This window comes from Solanum stenotomum, chromosome 9 (genome assembly GCF_019186545.1).
Source record: "Solanum stenotomum isolate F172 chromosome 9, ASM1918654v1, whole genome shotgun sequence".
NCBI lineage: Eukaryota > Viridiplantae > Streptophyta > Magnoliopsida > Solanales > Solanaceae > Solanum > Solanum stenotomum.
The window spans coordinates 19,383,331-19,406,729 of NC_064290.1; the positions used below are offsets into that span (position 1 = coordinate 19,383,331).

General features: G+C 35.3%; 1 pseudogene; it reads left to right on the forward strand.

Moving 5' to 3' along the window:
• The first annotated feature begins 1,162 nt into the window (after positions 1 to 1,162).
• Positions 1,163 to 12,699, forward strand: LOC125877339 (uncharacterized; annotated as a pseudogene).
• The last annotated feature ends 10,700 nt before the right edge of the window (positions 12,700 to 23,399 follow it).

A 23,399-nucleotide genomic window follows, 5' to 3' on the forward strand; every position in this document is an offset into this window, starting at 1 on the left:
TTTACGAAAATGGGCATAACTTCTTCGTCCGAACTCCGAATGAGGTGAAACGAAGTGCGTTAGGTAGCTAACTCAAAGGGCTTTCCATGGATATATTATTGGCCACCCAAATAATTTGTGTGCTAGGAGATATGACCCTCCAAAGTAGACCCTCGAAAAAGGCTTCACTTGGAAATTTCGGATTTTGATACGGTTGCTCTAAAATTTGGGTTAGACCCATTTCCCACTCAACTTGACCCCCTAAACAAGAATATGAAGTCAGATTTTCGAAAAACGAAATGGATCTTTTAATACACAGCTAAACAAGTTTCCGGTAACTTCCGAAGCACATTTTTAAGAACTTTTTGGGTCAAATTCAATTATAACCATTTCATTAAGTTCTCGACTCCAAACTCACATGTGAGGCTCTAGTTTCACTCTATCATTTTCCGGGTCGTTACAAGTAGGTATTTGGGGTTGTTGATTCTGCACTCTTCTCTCCTTAATCTCTTTATTTCATGTATCTTCATTGTTGATGTTATTTCTACATTCATCCTTATTGTGGCCTTGCATTTTGCATTCATTGCAATACTTGGGGATGTAGTCGGATTTAATTATCACTACTTCTTTCTTGACTTCCCATGTCACTTCATTTAGGATGTCCATTATTACTGATTTTGGAAAAACACCGTTAAGTCCACCGATACTTTAACTCTTGCACAACTTGGTCTAGTCCTATTAATAGTAGCTAGATCAAGCTGCACAGGTCTGCCCACAACAGAGGCTAGTGAGAATAAACAATCTTTAGCGAAGTATGTGGGTAATAGATTGGGAAAAGATATCCAAGTGAAAGTTTTTGTGGTCTCTTCAGTCTTCTTGAATCAGGAGTCATAGATTAAAGTTCTCATTAAATATGAATAGCCATCCTTACTTGATATATAGAAAGCTCCCTTTGAAATAAGATTAATGAAATCTTTCTATTGGGTCAATTGAATCAAAATATGTTTGTTTCGAAACAATCCAATTTGACAACCACCTTTAATAGCACACTGTTGGGGGAATAGTCCTCCTTAATTCCTCGAGGTCCGTCCATTCATATGTGAATTTACCTACAACTGCATATTTAATATTCTCTATCTTATTCATTGTTTCTACCTCATTCTTCGTCCATCTAATATGTGGAATGCCTTCCACCATCATAACATCTTTACGTGGATTTGATTCAGAGGTTCTGGGAGTTGTTATCAGTGAGGCTGCAAATGATTTCTCCAAGATTTTGGGTTCATCATTAGCACCAGTATTCAAAAAGGGGCAGAATTGTCCAGAGAGAGTTGTTGACCAACCACTAAGGGTGGCTGGTTGGTGGTCAAAGTGGGCATTAAACTAGGGTTCAGACAGCCGTCATCTCCATCCTGCAAAAAAAAAATAGTTTTAAAAACATAAATTAGTATTCGATTTCATAAATATCAACTCTTTGATTAAAGTTGTGTCCCTAACAATTTTCCCATCAACCTCTAAATTTTTCATAAAGTTGCATCTTTTATAGAAAGTTTCAATTATGTGGGAAAAAATGATGTTTTTGTCTTCCAATTTTGAACCATTGTATCCTAGATCTTTGTCTCCAAGCAATCTCCTCCAATCTAGCTAGTTCTTCAAAATCCATAGACAAGTTGGCCTTTTGTAAAATTTCATCATCAGTCAAGAGTTTTGTTCCTGAATACTCTCCCATTTTGCAATTTGGTTGTGATGTCATATTTTCTCTACTTCCAATTGCCTCTATTATTCTTGCTCCACTCTTTCAATTTTACTTTCGAACATTTTAGCTTCTCATCTACAATGTAACTTGCCCTACCTTCCACAACGAAAGAACACCACCATGCCTTTACCTTCTCTTTGAAACCTTCCACTTTTAGCCACCAAGATTCAATTTTGAAGTATGATTTCTTCCATTCCCAATTCCCACAAGTTAGCATGATAGGATTGTGATCATAAGTTAATTTTGGTTGCACTTCTTGCTTGATGTATGTAGATGTCTCCCCCCACTAAGCACGATGCAAGAATACGTTAATTCTTGAGGCACATGTATGATCTTTCCCTCTCCTCCAAGTGAATGATCTTCCAAACAAAGGAGGAACAATCATTGCAACTCCTCAATACATGTTGAAAATTATGAAATAGCACCATTAATTCTATTGTAATTTTTTCTTTCTGATGAATATCCAATCACATTGAAGTCACCCCAAATTGTCCATGGCCCATCAACTCTGTTTTTGACTCTTATTAATTCTTCCCATAGTACTTTCCTTATCTCCCTATTGCAATCTGCATATACGGTTGTAATGTGGCAGCCCGAATCTTTATTGACTCCTTTGAACCTTCCACTAATACATTGTCTCCCAACCTTCAGTAGCTCTCCATTCCGTACCCTTTTGTCCCGAAGTATTCAAATTCCCCCTTTATTATCCATTACTTCTTTATGTATTTCTTCCTTCCATCTATTGCCCCAAATGCTTTGTAGCAAATTGTCCAGTGGACCATCTATTTTTGTCTCCACGAGCACATAAATGTCTTGCCCCCATTGGTGTTGCAACTTTTTTATTCTTGTTATCCCTATTTAGGCCTCATTTGTTTTCATTAAGATTAAGATGTCTGAATCTTAATGCACTTCTGAATGATTCAGATGTTATTTCTAGATCTGAACGCTAAATGATTAAGGTTGTTTCTTTTTTAGCATTTGAATGTATATAATTCATAATTATGTAAGCATAATAAATATATAATTCAAATAAAATTATATTTGGGTGTTTGTATTAATAAAATATTTTCAAGAAAATAATTTAAACAAAAAAAAGTTATTACTATGTGAAGTTAATGCTTAGTGCCTTTTGAGAATATAAACAAACAAACAAGTAGTATTCAAAACTTTTCTCGCAATGAAGATAAAGACAAAACTTTTTCTCTGTTATTATTAAAGAGAGTGAAAGTAACATTGAGGAAGAGAGTGATAAATTTAGGAAAACATAGCTAACTAGTCAAAATCTCTAACATAATTATTAAAAACATCTATACTTTAAAATAATTATTAAAAATGTCAATATGTCAACATTTTAGCAAATAAAGTGTATCATAATATATTTATTTACCTTCCTTTTATTTCTCAACTTGGGCCCACTTTTTTACTCCATTATCGGTGAAAAACAAGGATCCCATTACCCACTTTCCTCTCTCTAAATTTTTTACTCACATTCTATCCTTTCTCTCTCTCACGATTTCCCCCATTAATCCCTCACCTCAAGTAACTTAAACATTGCCTTGTTTAGATCAAAATTCCTCCATTTTTCTAAAAAACTTAGAAATCAATCAAAGGATTTTCAACCATTTATACAGGTAAATACATTGACATGAAGTATCTTTTCAAATTTTCAGTATGTTGGGTATTTATGGTTTAATTTTTTTCTGTTATTTTTTATTTTGTATTGGAGATATAGAAGCATATATGTTGTTTGACTTTATATACATTGTTGTATGTTTAGTAATTTTGAGAATTTTATTTAGGGTTTTAGGTAAGGAAAAAACATCTAATTTTCACTATAATGTCTGATTCAAAGAGGATTACAAGAGGTATCCCAAATAATCAACTTTTTTGGAATTTTTCCTTTTTTTGATTTATGCATTGTCCAAGGATTGTGCGAAAATGTAGGCTCTGCGGCGAAAATGGTTGTAGAGAGTAGTCCAAAAAAAAGAGTTGTGGGTGCGGAAGAAATTGAAGAGCAAGTTGAATATCAAAGTGATGAAGAACAACTTTCCGACCATCAAAACGACGAGGAGGTTTTTAATTATGCTTCACAAAATTATTTTCAAATATTTTGAATGTTCTATAATTGTAGTTAAATTTGTAGTTATATTTGTCTTGAATTAAACATAACTTGTATATTACCCATAATTGTATTCAAGGTCTACTTGCATAATCATAATATGTATATTAATTGTTCCCTTCGACACAAGATTTGCTTTGTATTGAGAAAATTGTATTTATTTTTAAAGTTAAAGTCACCCAAGAGGTTTGCAATTTGAATTTTGTATTTAATAAAATTAGTTATATCATTTCATAGTTTAAAGTCTCTGTGTTGTTTCCTCCATTATAAATTTTGTGTTAGTGATGAAGAATATTGTATTCTTTTAGCTCCATTTTGTATCCCAAATTAGTTGCATACATACTCCGAATTATATAAGCTCCATTATGTATCATGTTTAATATATGTATTTATTTAAATGTCATTTGTTATTTTCAGTCCAATTAGTATCCCAAATAGATTGTATTTATTAATCATTTTTCGTAGTCATGAATTCTTGTCACATTATATTTTTCTGGAGTTCCATAATTCTCTATTCTTTTTTCAAATTGTATTCTTTTAGATCCATTATGTATCCTTGTTGGAAATAGATACACCCATTGATAGGTGGGGGTTCTTTCTCATCTCTTGGGGGTCCATGGCATCTATCCAATTGAACACTGTCCATTTTTTATTATTCTTAAAGGATAAGATTATTCTCTTTACCAAGCATATGCGGATCCCAAAAGTAGAAACGCTATGACTTATGATACCGGATCCAGTAAGAATGGGAATATACACCTCTGGATGACCGAAGAACCAAAAGAGATGTTGGTATAATATGGGGTCTCCCCCTCCGACTAGTAACTTGCTTCATTTGAAGTAAGTTACAACTCCACTAAATAACTTCTTATAGTAAAAGAGGAAGAGATGTATTCTTGAATGGAGTGGGATTTATAGGATAAGGGGTTATGTAACTCTTTAATGAATAAGAGTTACAAGTCTTAACCTTGTCCTATAAAAGGGAGGACTTGGGGTCATCCAAACATAACACAAAAACACAAGAAGAGAGTTTCTTAGATAAAGAGTGTAGTTATTGTGAAAAACAATATAACACTCCATAGTGATCTTGTAAGAAACCACTTAGGCAGTTGGTGGTGATAGCACTTGATCCTAGAACAAGAAAGATATGTATAATTCCGCATAAATCTCCGAGTATAAATCCCACATTGGTATTAGAGCAAGATTTGTTAGATTTGATTATATTTTCACCATTGCATCATAAAAAAATAGTGATAAGCAAATTTTCAATTTTATTACATTTTGAAAAAGTTTTTCATTTTTTTTATAAACGTTCTGACTTTTGGCTAAGTTATATCCTAGAGTGGACTGACAATCTGAACAAGACATATATCGATGGAAAGATATTTTCTATAGATTTTCATCGATATATTATTTGTAAAAATTCGATATCAAATGAAGTATGGGTGTTGAAAGTTGGCTGCCAAAGAAGAAAAAAAACTAGAAATTTCAGTAAGATTGCCCAACTTTAAAGCTCAACTTCTCCCTCTTCACGTTTTCGATGTGAGCAAGACATATATCACTGTAAATATATTTTCAAAACCTTTCCAACGATATATTATTTGTAATTTTTTTGACATCGAATAAATGAGACATAGATTGTTGAAAGTTCGCTGCTTGAAAACGTAATCGGGAAATTTTTTAAATTCTGAAAGTTTTCTATGTAAATTTCAATTTTAAAAAATAAAAAATAGTTACCCACGATTATGGTTTATGTCATTTGTTTGAGACATATGTATATTGAACGATTTATAAATTTATATATATATTGAGTGGGAGTTCTTATTGATAGACAATTTTTCTTATTTAGAATTATCATAATTTATTAGCACACAGTTGATTTAAAAATAATATTGGTATACTTAAGGTTACATGCGATGAAAGTAAGACAAACATAGACTTTTAAACACAGGCTTCTAGCTAAACAATATTAATTTAGATGCAATTTCACCAAATAAAGAAATGTGTTTTGTGCTTATTTGTGCTATTTCTTCTATGTGCATAGATAAATTTATAAATTGGCTTCAAAGACTATCATTGCTGAATTGAATAAGTGTGAAAAATTAAATGGTGATAATTATGACATTTGGCACCGTAAGATTCAATACATTCTTGAAGAGCAAGAGGTTTTGGAGACCCTAAACCATGTGATGGTTGAGCCGGCGGGTGAAGACACCCAACAACGTAAGAGAAATCTTGAGACTTTTTAAGTCTGGAAGAAAAAAAATAGTAACGCTCGCATAGCTAAGTAGTATGGTTTATGATCTTATGTGTGAGTTCGAATCTTATCCAAAGGCCCAAGCCATGTGGATAGCACTAAAATATAAGTTTGGTGGCACTTCTGCTACAAAACTTAGGAGGTTGACCATTAAGTTTGACACCTATAGGCTGCGCCCAAACTCATCGATAAGGCAACATTTAAGAGAGATGTCAAGCATAATACGAGAACTAAAATTAGCTGGTCATAACCTTTCTGATGATCAACAAGTGCAAGTTGTTATAAGATCTATTGTTGCTAGTTGGGAATATATGAAAATTCATATGACCCACAATGAAACCATCAAATCTTTTGAAGACATTGAACACCATCTTGTTCTTGAAGATGAGAGCTGTGAAGCTTCTAAAGCAACTGATCAAGCTTTTCTTGCTAATTATGCTGGGACTTCTAATCCTAAGCAAAAGAACAAGAACAAGAAAGCATGGAGGAAAAAGGGGTCTGATAAATTAAATCAGAAGGATAAATCTCAATTTAAGAAGAGAGGAAACCATGGTGTTAAGAACATTGATATGGCCAAAGTAGAGTGTTATTCTTACACAAGATGGGTCATTTTGCATGGGATTGTCCGGAGAATAAGGTAACAGCATGCACTAAAACTCCTCATTTTGCTTATGTCTCTAGTACTGCATTAATGGCAGATACTAATACTTTGTGACTGTTGACTCAAGAGCCACATACCACATAACTAGAGACAAATGATCATTTCTTGAATATCGCCAATTGTCTTCAAGGAGCAAATGGCTTTATGTGGGAAACAATGAATCAATTGAAGTGAAATGGATCGAAACATGAAAATTAGAGTTGCAAGGTGGACGAATCATTCTCCTACATGATGTCTTATATGTTCCAGACATTCAACGAAATTTGATTTAAGTTGTTTCTCTTCTTAAATTAAATTTCAGTGTAAATTTCACTACAATTCTATTGACATTATTTATGGCACTGAATATTATGGTTCTGGTTACCTTTTTTATGGTTTTATTGTGCTGGACACAATTTGTGGTTTTAATTATATATCTAATAATCATGGTTGTTTTGCTTTAAGAACAACTCCAATTTTAGATATAAATATTTGGCATGCTAGACTTGGACATATAGGCATTGAAAGAATGAATAGATTGGCAAAAGAAGGATTGTTGGGGTCCTTAACTAAAATTGAAATGTCAATATGTGAGCATTGTCTAGTAAGAAAAACAACTAGAAAACCATTTGAAAAGGGAACTAGAGTTGAGTTTCCATTGTAACTCATCCATTCAGATATATGTGGTCCTATAAGTGTGAGGGTGAGGTATGGAACCTCATATTTCATCACATTTATATATGATTATACTTGTCACGGTCATGTTTATTTGATCTCCCATAAGTCAAAAGTATTGAAATGCTTTAGACAATTTATGAATTTGGTGGATAATCAATTAAACTTAAGAATAAAAGCTTTAAGAACTGACAGTAGGCATGAGAATCTATCAGATCAATTTAAGGATCTATGTGATGAATAAGGAATTGTAAGACAGTTAACAATTCCATACACTCCTCAACAAAATGAAGTAGCTGAGCGAAGAAATAAAACTTTTCTTGAAATAGTTAGGTCTATGATGTCGCAGGCTAACTTGCCAATTTCCTTTTGGGAGACGCATTGATGTCTGCAACTTTTGTGCTTAACTGTGTGCCCTCTAAGTCTGTTGCTTCCACACCCTAGCTATGAATTATGGACGAATAGAAAACCTGACTTAAATATATTGCGACCCTAAGCTCTGCAACATAAGTGCATGATTCTTCTCATAAATATGGGAAGTTAGGCCCTAGGGGCAAGAAATGCATCTTCATTGGCTATTCAAAGCAATCAAAGGGTCATATCTTTATAGGAGAAAATGAAGATGGAAGTATAACAAAGCTTGAGTCACGAGATGCCACATTTTTAGAGTTTGAATTTCCTAGTAAGGGTGATATTGATAGAACTGTGTCATTTTATAAAGTTGTGGATCATAAAGAAAATCGTCAAGATCAAAGAAGTGAGGAACAAGAAGATGTACCTTCTCTTGTTGATCCAAGTAGGAGAATTACTCATTTAGAGAATATTCCACAAGATACATATGTGCGAAAAAGTACACGAGGAACTATTCCCCGACATCGATTTTATATCGAAGGGGAAGCATTAATAGTTACTCCGCAAGATGATGAATAGCCTAATTCAATTCAAGAGGCTTTTTCAAGCCCTGCTAAGGATGAGTGGATAGAATCAATGAAACAGGAAATAGAGTCCATGATGACAAATCATGTTTGGGATTTGATTGATCTTCCACCAAGTCGAAAGACAATAGGGAATAAATGGCTTCTCAAAATTAAAATAAAGGCAGAATTGAACGCTACAACGCTCGTTTGGTGGCTAAGGGATACACACAACAAGAGGGAATTGATTATGAAAATACTTTTTCTCTAGTTGTGACATTTAGCTCTATTAGACTGATTCTAGCTATAGTTGCAAGTATGAACTTGGAGTTACATCAAATGGATGTAAAGACTACATTTCTCAATGGGGAACTGTATGAAGAAATTTATATGGAACAACCATTAGGCTTTATCCAAAATGGTCAAGAGCGCAAAGTTTGCAAGCTCAGAAGGTCTATTTATGGATTTAAACAATCATCTAGCCAATAGTACTTAAGATTTCATCGTGCTATTATGTCTTACGACTTTAATATGATCGATGAAGACCATTGTGTGTATATTAAGCGGTCTGAAACTGATTTTGTAATATTGTCCCTTTATGTGGATGATATACTATTAGCTGAAAATAGTCTTACTTTTGTAAAGGCAATAAAGAGTTGGCTGTCCCAAAATTTTGAAATAAAGGATATAGGAGAAGTAAAATTCACCCTTGGAGTTAAAATTCATAGAGATCCCTCTAAGAGTTTAATAGCTTTATCACAAGAATTATACATTGAAAGAATTCTTGAATGATTCAGGAGAGGCGGTAAATCAATAGACACCCCTGTAGCTAAAGGTGAAAATTTGAGCCTTGAAACATGTCCCAAAACTCAAAGTGAAAAAGACGACATGAATAGGGTCACATATTCAAGTGCAATTTGGATTTTAATGTATGCAATGTTGTGTACACGTCCTAATGTTTGTTATGCAGTGAGTCCTTTTAGTCATTATCAATCTAATCCATGACAAATACATTGGAAAACTGTTAAGAGATTCTTGAGATACTTAAGGGGCACTGTTGATTACAAATTATGTTATCAAGGACGTGACTTATAGGTGGTGGGCTACTCTGATGCTGACTAAGGTGGAGACTTGGATGAAAGAAAGTCCACTTCTGGTTATGTTTTTTTGCTTAACAATGGTACCATTTCATGAAGTAGCAAGAAACAAGCATGTACAACTTTATCAATTATGGAAGCAGAGTTCATTGCATCCTCTTCAGTAGTACAAGAAGTTGTATGGTTAAAAAGGTTCATGGAACACTTAGGGATCATTGGCAGGTCAATAGATGCAGTGCAAATCATTTGTGATAGCCAATCAGCAATGACACATACTAAAGACCCTAAGTATTATAGTAAGACTAAGCCCATAGATACAAAGTATAATTTTGTTAGAGACATCATAACACGTAAGAAAATTACTTTACAGTACATTTCTATGCATAAGATGGTAGCAGATCCCTTGACAAAGACACTAGAGATGTCTTTGTTAAACATGTGAAATCTATAGGCTTGCGCGGGATGTAAAATGATATATTTCCTTATTTGAACATCTTGATCATGATGTATGGATATTTTTGTTGATGCTTTTATGGTTACTTCATACATTATTATTGATTAGCACATTCATAATATTAGAGTATGTCGTACAAGTTGATAAGATTGTCTTTCTCACATGAGCAATGGTCTTGGGCGCTTATGTAAAGCGAGCCAAAATGAGACATTTGTGTTTCTTAATGCTAAAAAGGATAGCTAATAGATGTGGCAACATATTATTTAAAGTCGCCCTAGTAAAATACTAGGATGAGATCCAAGAGAAATGTCAAAACGGATCGAAATAATGAATTCCCACTACCCATAATACTTGTTGCCAGATGTGAGATCTCCTCTAAAATTCCAATAGAGTGGTAGAACTCAGGTCAAGTAAATGATTTGCTTGGACCAAGATTTGTACGATGTAAAGAGATGAAAATCGACATACACTCTGATGAAATCAGAGGCACACTGTAACATGCATTTCACACTGCATGTGCTTCATTACCGCAAATTGAAAGGTAAGTGATGACACCCTACTTCACTTTTATGTGAGACCTTTAAAATATATATTTTTAATTAGTGCCCTTATGACTTTGACAATATCACAATGTGATAGGTTAGTGTATGCTACTTTAGTATGAATCTAAATGTTATTAAAATGCGACCTGAAAGAGTAATGCTAGGAAAGCAATTAATCATGATCTTTGTGATATGTGGGCGAAAGGAAGATCATGTCAAATATATACACACTATGCTTGTGTCTGAGACCGGTCCATTATGAAACATATTTCAGTTAACATCATAAGTGTGGACACAAGGCACATAAAAATTGAAAATGGAAAGAGGGTTAAAAGAAGCCATATGTGTATATAGACATGTCTAGTCATCTAAGGCACTTTATATGACATGATAATATATCATAAATAGTCATAAAATGGTGGTAGTCTCTTATGCTAATCTAGGAAAAGATTTCTAGCGTAAAAGCTCCCAAACTTAGTGTCTGAGTGGTCACAACAATACACTCTATATGAATGTCTAAAGGAATTTACTTTTCAAAGCCCAATGTGTTTCATCTCATCATGTGTGAGTGGGAGATGTTGGAAATAGATACACCCATTGATGGGTTGACTAGTAACTTGCTTCATTCATGAAGTACGTTACAACTCCACTAAATAACTTCTTATAGTAAAAGAGGAAGAGTTATGTATTCTTGAATGGAGTGGGAGTTATGGGATAAGGGGTGATGTAACTCTTGAATGAATAAGAGTTACAAGTCTTAAACTTGTCCTACAAAAGGGAGGACTTGGGATCATCCAAACACAACACAAAAACCACAAGAAGAGAGTTCCTTAGATAAAGAGTGTAGTTGTTGTGAAAAACAATACAAGACTCCATAGTGATCTTGTAAGAAACCACTTAGACAGTTGGCGGTGATAACACTTGATCCTAGAACACAAAGGTATGTATAATTCCACATAAATCTCTGAGTATAAATCCTTCAATCCCAAATTAATTGTATACATACCGCGAACTGTATTAGATACATTATGTATCATGTTTGTATTGGCTTATATATATTTGCATGAGATTGTTTCCATACTTTGAACTACATTAGATCCATTTTGTATCATTTTTCTCTATTATTTTTCATATTGTTTTTCTTTTTAGTATTAGTGTGTTTTCAAATTGTTTTTTTAAAATGTATTTTTTATCAGTAATTAATACAAATATGTATTCATTTATTTGATGGTATGCATGCTAACGATTTTTATGTGAAAAATCCACCTACAAAATCTTCACATGTTCAACTTATTTTTAACAATGAGATTAAAGATCACTTGATTAAATATCTGTACAAGCTTGTATATAAGGTATTTTGAGAGAGCACATGTTTCGGTCACTATATGCGAATGTATAATTGTTGTGCTCAGGCTCAAATACGTAGGTGTTGTATGGTTTTTGAACTCAATTACAATTCCCAAAAAGCATTTATCATACGTGTTAATGGATCCATTCTTCGATTTACACTCAGAGAATTTGCTTTGATTAGTGGGTTGAATTGTGTTAGTGATGAAGAAGATTTTAAATTTGACACTGAAGAACCCAATATGTTGATTAATCAGTATTTCGAGGGTGTAGGTATGATCCGAGAATAGATTTAATAGAGAGTTTTAAGGCCTTTAAGGCCAAAGTGTGGGGTGATAACGATCAGAATGACTTGAAGTTTTTCATCCACACTGTTGTATTTTCTAGTGAAAAAAAAGACAAAAGAGTTTCCAAGCTATATTTTGACCTTGTTGAAATCGGTAGGTACATTGATTACTCGTGGGGTAAGAAAGCATTTCATTTGTTGATGAAGAGTTTGAGAAAGAAAATGAATAGCTCAAAGAAGTTTTACAGATTTGGTGGCATGCCAATTGTCATCCAAGTATGATTATATGAGTGCAGTTCAATTGTCAACTTAAAAATAACTCAAAAGGTTGATGATTGTATTCTGCGATTATTCAATTGGAAGACGGTTGAACTAAAACCTCGTTATAGATTTCCTCTATCTATTCCACACATTCCAACCCCGTTTTCATATAGATTTCTATCCGTTAATTCGATATCCTTCACAAATACAATTACACTTGGGGGATACTTTGCCAAATCTTTATTATCTCTCTTCAACGACACATACACTCTCACACTCATCTCGTTGTGTATTTTCAAAGGGGCATTACTACCTTTTATCTTATACTTAAGTTTCACACAATTGTATCTCAAATCACATCAATCTGTTTAGAAACTTCATCCACTTAGTCTCTAAATATTGCATATTATTTTATAATAATTGCCTCTATTGTGTAATCAATGTAGCAATTTTATTCGTTCCATCTTCCAGAATGCATGATTAGAAAACTAATGCTCCCCATATTTTGCTTTGTATTCCAAAAAAAAATATACAAAACAAGTCATTAATAAATACAAGTTCACATTCGTTTGGCAATATTTGTATTCAAGAATTGATAAATGTATGTATTTACTTTCACACTTGTATTCTTGTGTAAAAATTTGTATTCGAGAGATCAAAATTGTATTACATTAATGTCTATGTATTTGTATCCTTATCAAATCGGTTTGTTGTATTCCAAACAAACACTTACAAAATACACTATAATTATCATAGCTTTTCCGACAATGGATACAATATTTCTAGAAAAAAAAAAAACCGCCGAACAGACCAACGATTCTTCCATTGCACTAAACATTACAAAACAAAATCTACAAAAATTCCACATTCATTCTTATTTTGTATCCAAACAAAATAAATTAAAACTATCCAACAAAACTAATACTCTCCACTTTGTTCATAATGATACAATTTACAATTATCAAGAAAAATAGATCCAATTCATAATTATAAAAAAATTCATAGCCATTTTCGATTCACTTTGAAATAAATTAATGATCCAACAATCAACTAATACCTGATCGATTTTACAGAACACCGATTATATAGAAGTTCCAGTTGGGAATTCCTTCCCCAAAGTTGTTTGTCAAAGAACTTTTAATCGTTTGTTTCAAAATTTTCTTCCAAAACAGAAAAACCACAATTGAATGGAATTCACTTCAACAAAGATTAAGTATTAATAATGGAATTTTAAAAATCGATATTTGAAATTTGATGAATAAGGGGGTGGGTGCCCTGTCATTTACTTTTGAAATTATAACATATGAGAATTTTAAGTGATATGTTGCTTTTTAAAAATGTTCTCTCCTGATTTTCTCCTCTCTATTATGAAATAATTGTATTCTTTCAAATCAAACAAATAAAGAATACATAAATCAGAAGAATAACAAACTAAAACATTGAAAAGTGGCTAAGAAATGCTAAAATAATGACATTTTGAAAATTTTCTCAAACATTTAGGGCTGAAAATTGGAAGGGATTTGGGCTGAATATTGGAGTAGATTTGGACTCATTTTGAAGGGTTTAGACATAATTATCGGGCTTTTCCTTTTTTTCTTTTAGATTATTTAAGGATTCTAACTAAATAATTGATATAATATATGTTATGGGATGATAATTAATAATTTGCAAAACAAAAATATCAATATTACGACTTTACGCTAATATAAAATATAAGTATAAAATATGGATTTATAATTAATTTAAGAGAAAAGACATAAAATCACCACTGAATTTGTCCCGAATTTTCAAAAAGACACCTTAACTTTGCAACCATCCTATTACCGCACTAAACAATTATAGGAAGCAAGTGTGTTCACACACTAATCATTACATGACATCTGTTAATTTGATTAAAAATATAATTTTTTTCATTTCAAGTTTTTTCTTTATTTCTCTCTCTCTTAATTTTTGACTTATTTTAATTTTGATTTCATCTTAAATTTTACTTCATCTTCTACCCCCCCCCCCCCCCCCCTCCATTGTCTTTCTTTTTCTTCACCTTCCACCCTCACTTCACCCGCCACGTCAAATTAACCCCTCTCCCTTTTTTTCTTTTTTTTTTCTTCTTCTTCTCCAATCAAATTCTTTATTTCAATGATTTTTTTATAAAAAATAAATCATACTATTTTCTACGCTTTAATAAATATTGATAAAAAAAATAATTATTTTTCTAAGAAAATTTAAAATTTTGAAGATATCATCAATTACTCATTTTATATAACTTCAAAATTAGAAATGATAATTTTATAATAATCAATGAATTCCTCGAAAATTGAAAGAACTTGATTGAAATCAGATAAAATAAACTATATGATACCTCCTAATCATCTTGAAATCTAATGGGCTTATCAAATTGTTCGAAATGTAAGAAAATACTTAGATAAAGTTCAAAAATTAAAGAGAGTAAAATTAATTGTCACGACCCAGACCGTCGTGATTGGCAGCCACACTAACCCTCCGGTGGGAGAACCACTACTACAACCCAAACCAAGCAACTAAATAAAAAAACTAAAACATTTAAGTTACGGAAGCAAGTTAAATAGCTAAAGACTGAAGTTCCCATAAACTTCCAAAAGATCTAACAACTAAACAATGCGGAAAATACACCTAGAACCTGAAAGTCAATGTACCAAAACATCTAAAGTTCAACAAGTCTAAACAAGAAGGGTTACAACCCCAAACTAATGAACTAATAACTAGCTAGAAAATCTATGTTCGAAATGTGGACGTAGACAGAAAGAGAACTCATGGCAGCATGGAAGAACTGGCTCACCCTTGAATTCGAATGACGATCACTGATCTTCTAAGCGAGGTCTGTCAATAGCCACTTGAAGATGTCATGTACTCAACAAAGAAAGAGCAAGTACAGTATATGTATATAACCACAGTGTACTGGTAGGATCACGCGGCTATCTCACTAAGTGTAACAAACATAAGTCAATACAACAATATAATCACATGCATATATTGAACATATACAATATTAACAACATTCAAGAACAACAGAGCATTTCACAATTCTCAATTATACAGTTATGTCAAGTCAATGGTCCTCTTATGGAACCCAAACCCAAACAGTTAGCATACCCGAACATGGTACCCGATCTAATGATTATGCCGAAACGTGGCAACCAATCCCATAATTATGCTGGAACGTGGCAACCGATCCAAGTTAGTGTGTCGTAATGCAACACCCGATCCATTCAACAAGCCACAATCACAATTACAAATACATTCTCACAATCATACAATCAAGTCATGATTCATGACATTCATCAATCATATATCCTCATTTACAACAAGTGCGATCAATAATGCAACATACGCATACATACGTGTATCATAATGAAGCAAGACAAACATACATCACACAATCATAAAATCACAACCATCACCTACCTCGAAACAAGCTTGAAACCCTAAGAACTTGATTTTTCCCTTTCTGAATTTGTTTTGCTTGTTCTTGGTCTATAAACAATCAATATGAACGGGAATCAATAAACAATCACTAATTACCCAAATTACTAACAATTTCATCAACCTTAGATCATACCCATGATCCCATTATCCAAATTAGGACTTTTTCCACCATAATTCTCATATCAAAACTGTCCCCCCTCGATAACTATCCATTAGATTACGTTCTACGGATTGAAAAATAGATTCGGGGAGTTAAAACCTTACCTTTAGCCTTAAAAATGGTGGAAAACTTTCAAGAATTACTTGGGGTTCGTTCCTTAGCTCTCAAGTTTGAAAATTGCAGAATAAAACATTTTTGGAGTTTATTTATGACTTAAAGTCGCGTTTACCCCGCCACGGAGGCACTAGCCCGCTATAGCGGCCCCGCCCTGGCGGCAAAAATCACCGCCAAAGCGGCTTGAATGAAACAGTGAGAAAAATAATAATTCCAAAACCCTCATTTCACAACACACCTTCAACCAACGACACTGGAAACTACATGTTCACGCCAATGTCAGTTTCGGGAGTTCTACTCACCCGAATTCAATTCCATAAAGTCGTACGGATTCCTTAATACGTTAGTTATCTACTCATGTAATCAAAATCACATTTAAACCATCCAATTGCTACCAGATTTTCCTAGAATTTACTGACTCCGATTTTGTCTAAATATAGACTAGGTTGGGAAATCTCAAGTTACTACGAAAAAGTTTTATGGCCCAAAACCTTTCCCCATTGGCTTTTCGATAACGAAGGAAACAGACCGTTACAATAGATACCAATTTACCCACCACTAGTCCTCGAGTGAAAAACTTAGAAAAAATAGGCTAAGGAAAGAATGAAGTAGTACCTGAATCGACGAACAACTGGGATATTTGTCTCACATGTCCTTCTCGATATCCCAAGTAGCTTCCTCAAATGGACAATGATTCCATTGAACTTTCACGGATTTGATCTCCTTGGTGCTCAGCTTACGCATATCACGATCAAGTATTGCAATCGGTTCTTCCTCATATTGTAAGTCCTCGTCTAACACAATTGAGTCCCACTTAATGATGTAATCTCTGTCACCATGATATCTCTTCAACATAGATACATGAAATACTGGATGAACTTTCGATAAGTTAGGAGGTAAATCCAATCTATACGCTATCGGTCCTACATATTCAAGAACCTCAAAGGGACCAATAGACCGCGGGCTTAGCTTGCCCTTTTTGCCAAATGTCATCCCCCTTTCATGAGTGATACCTTAAAAAGAACATTCTCACCAGTCTAAAATATCATATCTCTTACCTTATAGTCTGCATACTTCTTCTGTCTACTTTGGGCGGCTAAGAGCTTAGCTTGAATACTCCTCACCTTATCTTGAGTATCCTTCACTAAATCAACCCCAAAAGTTTCGCATCTTCGGCCTCGAACCATCCTATGTGTGATCTACATCCCTTCCCATAAAGTACCTCAAATGGTGCCATATTAATGTTGGAGTGATAACTACTATTATAGGAGAACTCACACAAAGGTATGAATTTATTCCAATGCCTTCCAAAATCAATCACGTATGCCCTCAACATGTCTTCTAACACTTGAATAGTCCTCTCTGACTGCATGTCTGTTTGTGGATGGAAGGTTGTACTAAAAGTGAGTTGTGTGCCCAATTCATCATGTAATTTACTCAAAAACTTGGATGTGAATTGGGTACCACGGTCTGAGATGATAGAGATGGGCACCCCATGCAACCTCATTATCTCTTTCACATAAACTTTAGCCAATTGTTCAACATTATAATCTATTTTTACCGGAATAAAATGGGCTGACTTAGTCAATCTATCAACCACTACCCAAATAGCATACAACTTTCCCAAAGTCTTGGGAAGACCAACCACAAAATTCATTGCTATTCTTTCCCACTTCCATTCCGAAATTGGCATTCTTTGAATCAAACCTGAAGGCCTTTGATGTTCATACTTCACTTGTTGGCAATTTTGACACTTAGCCACAAACTCCGCTATATCCTTCTTTATGCCTGGCCACCAATAAATTCGCTTCAAGTCTCGGTACATCTTTGTCACACCCGGATAAATAGAATATAGCGAACCATGAGATTCTGCCAATAATTTCTGAATCAAGTCATCTACTCTAGGTCCACAAATTCTTCCTTTAAAACTGAGCACACCTTTCGCATCAAGAGTGGTCTCTTGTGCCTTACCAATCGCAGTCTTCTTCTTAAGTTCATTCGAATTTTCATCCTCAAACTGTTTGGCCTTGCTCTCATCAATGAACGTGGCCCTTATTTCAATGCTAGCTAAAACCCCACCTCTTTCTGAGATGCCTAACTGCATGAACTTAGACTCCAAGGTCTGAATTTCCTTAGCCAAATGTTGCTTAGTTACACTCAAGCAAGCTAAACTACTCATACTCACCGTTTTTCGACTCAAAGCGTTTGCCACTACATTTGCCTTACATGTATGGTATTGAATGGTGACATCATAATCTTTAAGTAACTCCATCCACCTTCGTTGTCTCAAATTCAGATCCTTTTGAGTGAACACATGCTGCAAACTACGATGATCAGTAAACACTTCACACTTAATACCATAGAGGTAATGTCGCCAGATCTTAAGAGCAAACACCACTGCTGCCAACTCCAAATCATGTGTTGGATAATTTCTCACATGCACCTTCAATTGACGCGATGCGTAAGCTATAACATTCTTATCATTCATCAACACAGCACCCGAACCAGAATGTGAAGCATCACAATAAACAATAAAATTCTTACCTTCCATCGGTAGTGCTAGGGTAGGTGTTGTGGTAATGAGAGTCTTGAGCTTTTGGAAGCTATCCTCAAATTTTTTAGTCCATTCAAATGGTATCTCCTTTTTGGTCAAATTAGTCAAGTGAGTAGCAATGAAGCAAAGTTCTTCACAAATTGACGATAGTAGCTAGCGAGCCCCACAAAACTCCTAACTTCCGTCACAGAGCTAGGCGAAACCCAATTCTTAACCGCCTCAATCTTTTGGGGATCTACCATTACCCTTTTTTGAAACATGTCCCAAAAATGCAATAGAAGTCAACCAAAATTCACACTTAGAAAATTTAGCATAGAACCTCTGTTTCCCAAGAACACCCAGAATAATACGAAGATGGTCGACATGCTCTTCCTCACTTTTAGAATAGACCAAAATGTCATCAATAAAGACTATGACGAATGAATCAAAAAATGGCTTGAACAACCCATTCATTAAACTCATAAAAGTGACGGGCGCATTAGTCAAACCAAAAGACATAACTAGAAACTCATAGTGCCCATAGCGGGTTCTAAACGCCGTCTTGGGCACATCCTCAGGCCTAATTTTTAACTGATGGTAGCCAGACCTTAGATCAATCTTGGAGAAAACTGATTCACCTTGCAATTGATAAAAAAAATCATTTATTCGAGGCAAAGGGTACTTGTTTCGAATAGTGACCCTATTCAATAGACGATAGTCTATACACATTCTCATACTACCATCTTTTTTCTTAACAAACAAAATTGGAGCACCTCATGGGGAAGCACTAGGACGAATAAATCCCTTATCAAGAAGCTCTTGGATTTGAGCCTTAAGCTCTCTTAATTATGTCGGAGCCATGCGATATGGAGGAATAGAAATGAGACGAGTACCAGGTTCTAAATCAATGCAGAAGTCTATATCTCTATCCGAAGGCATACCAGGCAAGTCATTAGGAAACACTTCTCTAAATTCTGACACCACAAGAATAGACTCAACAGATGGAGTCTCAACCTCAACATCCCTAATATGAGCCAAATAAGCTAAACAACTCTGCCCTACCAGTTTCTTAGCCCGAATTGAGGATATGATTTTAGCTTGATTAGGCTTGTACACCCCTTCCCACTCTAATTTTTCCCTTCTCGGAATTTCTAGAGTTACAGACTTAGTATTACAATTTAACACAGCATAATAGGGGGACAGCCAAGTCATGCCTAAGATAATATCAAAGTCAGTCATATCCAAAATCACCAAATCAGCCCAAGTCCAAAAAGCCCATAAACAAAATAGGACAAGCACGATAGACATGGGTGACTATGATTGACTCTCCAACTGGGGTAGAAACATGGATGTAGGCATAAGTATATCACAAATCATAGCAAATTTTGAGGCAAATCGCAAGGATACATAAGAATAAGTAGAACTCAGATCAAATAACACATTAGCCATCCGATCACAGACAAGAAAAGTACCTGTGATCAATTTCTGCCTCATTCTTGCCCAAAAAGCCATAACATTGAGCCCGATCATCATGTTGAGCGATTTCCCTGCCTGGTTGCACGTTACCTCTTCCTGCGTTACCATTTCCTCTACCCCTACGACCTCGCTGATTACCTCCTCGCCCACCTTGTGGACGCCCTCGACCATTATTACCATTTCCTGCGGGTACCACTGCTCTAGTCTACTGCTGCACAGACTCCATCATGCGTGGGTGGGGACAATTTCTCCTCATATGCCCAGGTTCTCCACAGTTGTAACATGTCTGATCAAAAGATGGTCTGCCGCCCGCTGAATGTGTGACTCCCTATTCTGAATCAAATTATGAGGTAGAGTTACCGGGTAATTACCTGTAGATGCGGGCATAGCGGACTGAATTGGCTTGGCTGTAAGCATTGGCCTTCCGAACCCCCTAGAGTAAGAACCCTGAAAGTTACCCGAGTTCTTGGCCCTTTTTGCCATAGCACGAAACTGAGTCCAAGAGAGTGGGGGCAAAGTTGAAGATCTGCATTCCACATAAACTCTCCACCACTACTTAGCCTCACCTTGAAGCTGAAAAGTCACAAACTCAACCCCATGCCGATGGACAATTCCCAACTTATGAAGCCTCCCATAACAATCTAAAATAAACTCATAAGCATTCTCTCTCTCGGAACCAAGAAATGCATGAGGCTTTAGCTTCAAAAACTTAGTCAATATTTCATGCTCATTGCCATTCATAACAGAACCCAACAAAGGGCGGAAGAAAGCATCATTAGCTCCAGTTCCACCTACCTTGGGGGCAGTGTTAACAGTAGGGGGATCGGCAGGAATCTGAGTTGCTTGAACAGAAGGAAGCACTTTAGGACCAACCAATCCCTTCAATAACGACATGATCTTTTGAGCTAACACTGGGTCTAAGGGACGGATACCTGTAGTCTCAGCCTACACCTCTTCCTCTTGTCCAACATCCTCAGCTATCTCTTCATGACGCGCATGAGGGTTCTCATTCCTAGAAGCATTCTCAACAGGAGCTCTATCCCCAACAGGCGTTACTCTTCCACGACCTCTACCCCTAGCTCTTTTTCTAACACTGCCTCGACCGTAACCTTTCGCTGTAGATTCCTCAACTGGAGCATTGACGGGAGCTACGGGCCTGACGCCGTTGAATCTAGTGTTAACCATCTGCGGACAAAAGAGTGAAGGAGGCTAGATACCAATTTGAATTGCCAGATACGAAATAGAATCAAGTTATAGCACGAAAGGAGCCAAGAAAAAACATAGAGATTTCCTAAAGAACTATAGCCTTTCGAAGAAAAATACAAACGTCTCTGTACCATTCCGCAAGACTCTACTAGACTCATTTTGGTATATCGAGATCAACAAACCTAGGCCCTAATACCAACTTTGTCACGACCCAGACCGTCGTGACTGGCAACCACACTAACCCTCCGGTGGGAGAACCGCTACTAGAACCCAAACCAAGAAACTAAACCAAAAACTAAAGTATTTAAGTTACGGAAGCAAGCTAAATAGCTAAAGACTGAAGTTCCCATAAACTTCCAAAAGATCTAACAACTAAACAATGCGGCAAATACACCTAGAACCTGAAAGTCAATGTACCAAAACATCTAAAGTTCAAAGAGTCTAAACAAGAAGGGTTACAACCCCAAACTAATGAACTAATAACTAGCTAGAAAATCTACGTTCGAAATGTGGACGTAGACAGAAAGAGAACTCATGGCAGCCTGGAAAAACTGGCTCACCCTTGAATTTGAACGACAATCACTGATCTTCTAAGCGAGGTTTGTCAATAGCCGCCTGAAGATGCCCTGTACTCAACAAAGAAAGAGCAAGTGTAGTTTCAGTACACAACCACAGTGTACTGGTAGGATCACACAGCTATTCCACTCAGTGTAACATACATAAGTCAACACAACAATATAATCACATGCATATATCGAACATATACAATATTAACAACATTCAAGAACAATGGAGCATTTCACAAATCTCAATTATACAATTATGTCAAGTCAATGGTCCTCTCATAGAACCCAAACCCAAACTGTTAGCATATCAGAACGTGGTACACGATCCAATGATTATGCCGGAACATGGCAATTGATCCTATAATTATGCCGAAACGTGGCAACCGATCCAAGTTAGTGCGTCGTAACGCAACACCCGATCCACTCAACAAGCCACAATCATAATCACAAGTACATTCTCATAATCATATAATCAAGTCATGATTCATGGCATTCATCACAATCATATATCCTCATTTACAACAAGTGCGATCAATAATGCAACATCCACATACATACATGTATCATAATGAAGCAAGACAAACATACATCACACAATCATAGAATCACAACCATCACCTACATCGAAACAGGCTTGAAACCCTAAGAACTTGATTCTTCCCTTTCCAAATTCGTTCCGCTTGTTGTTGGTCTACAAACAATCAATATAATATGGGAATCAATAAACAATTACTAATTACCCGAATTATTAATAATTCTATCAACCCTAGATCATACCCATGATCCCATTATACAAATTAGGGCTTTTCCCACCATAATTCTTAGATCAATACTCTCCCCCCTCGATAACTACCCATTAAATTACGTTCTACGGATCAAAAAATGGATTCGGGGAGTTAAAATCTTACCTTTGACCTTAAAAATGGTGAAAAACTGTCAAGAATCGCATGGGGTTTGTTCCTTAGCTCTCAAGTTCAAAAATTGCAAAATAAAATGTTTTTGGGGTTTATTTATGACTTTAAGTCGCGTCTAACCCCCACGACGGCACTAGCCTGCTACTGCGGCCCCGCCCTGGCGGCAGAAATCACCGCCAAACCGGCTTACATGAAACAATGAGCAAAATAATAATTCCTAAACCCCCATTTCACAACATACTTTCAACCAACGACACTCAGCAACTACCCTTTTACGCCAATGTCAGTTTCGAAAGTTCTACTCACCCGAATTCAATTTCGTAAAGTTGTACGAATTCCTTAACGCGTTAGCTATCTACTCATGTAATCAAAATCACATTTAAACCACCCAGCTACTACCAGATTTCCCTAGACCTAACTGACTCCGATTTCATCCAAATCTGGACTAGGTTGGAAAATCCCAAGTTACTACGAAAACCGGTCGTTACATTAATAGAAGTAAAAAAAAAGAAAGGTGAAGTTGTGGTAAAAATGGTGACATTGAAAGTGAGAAGCTTTTATGGAGATGGCAATGAATTTTTGAAGAAGAAGAAGAAACAAAGAAAAAAAATAATAAGAAAAAAAGTTAAAATAATAAGAAA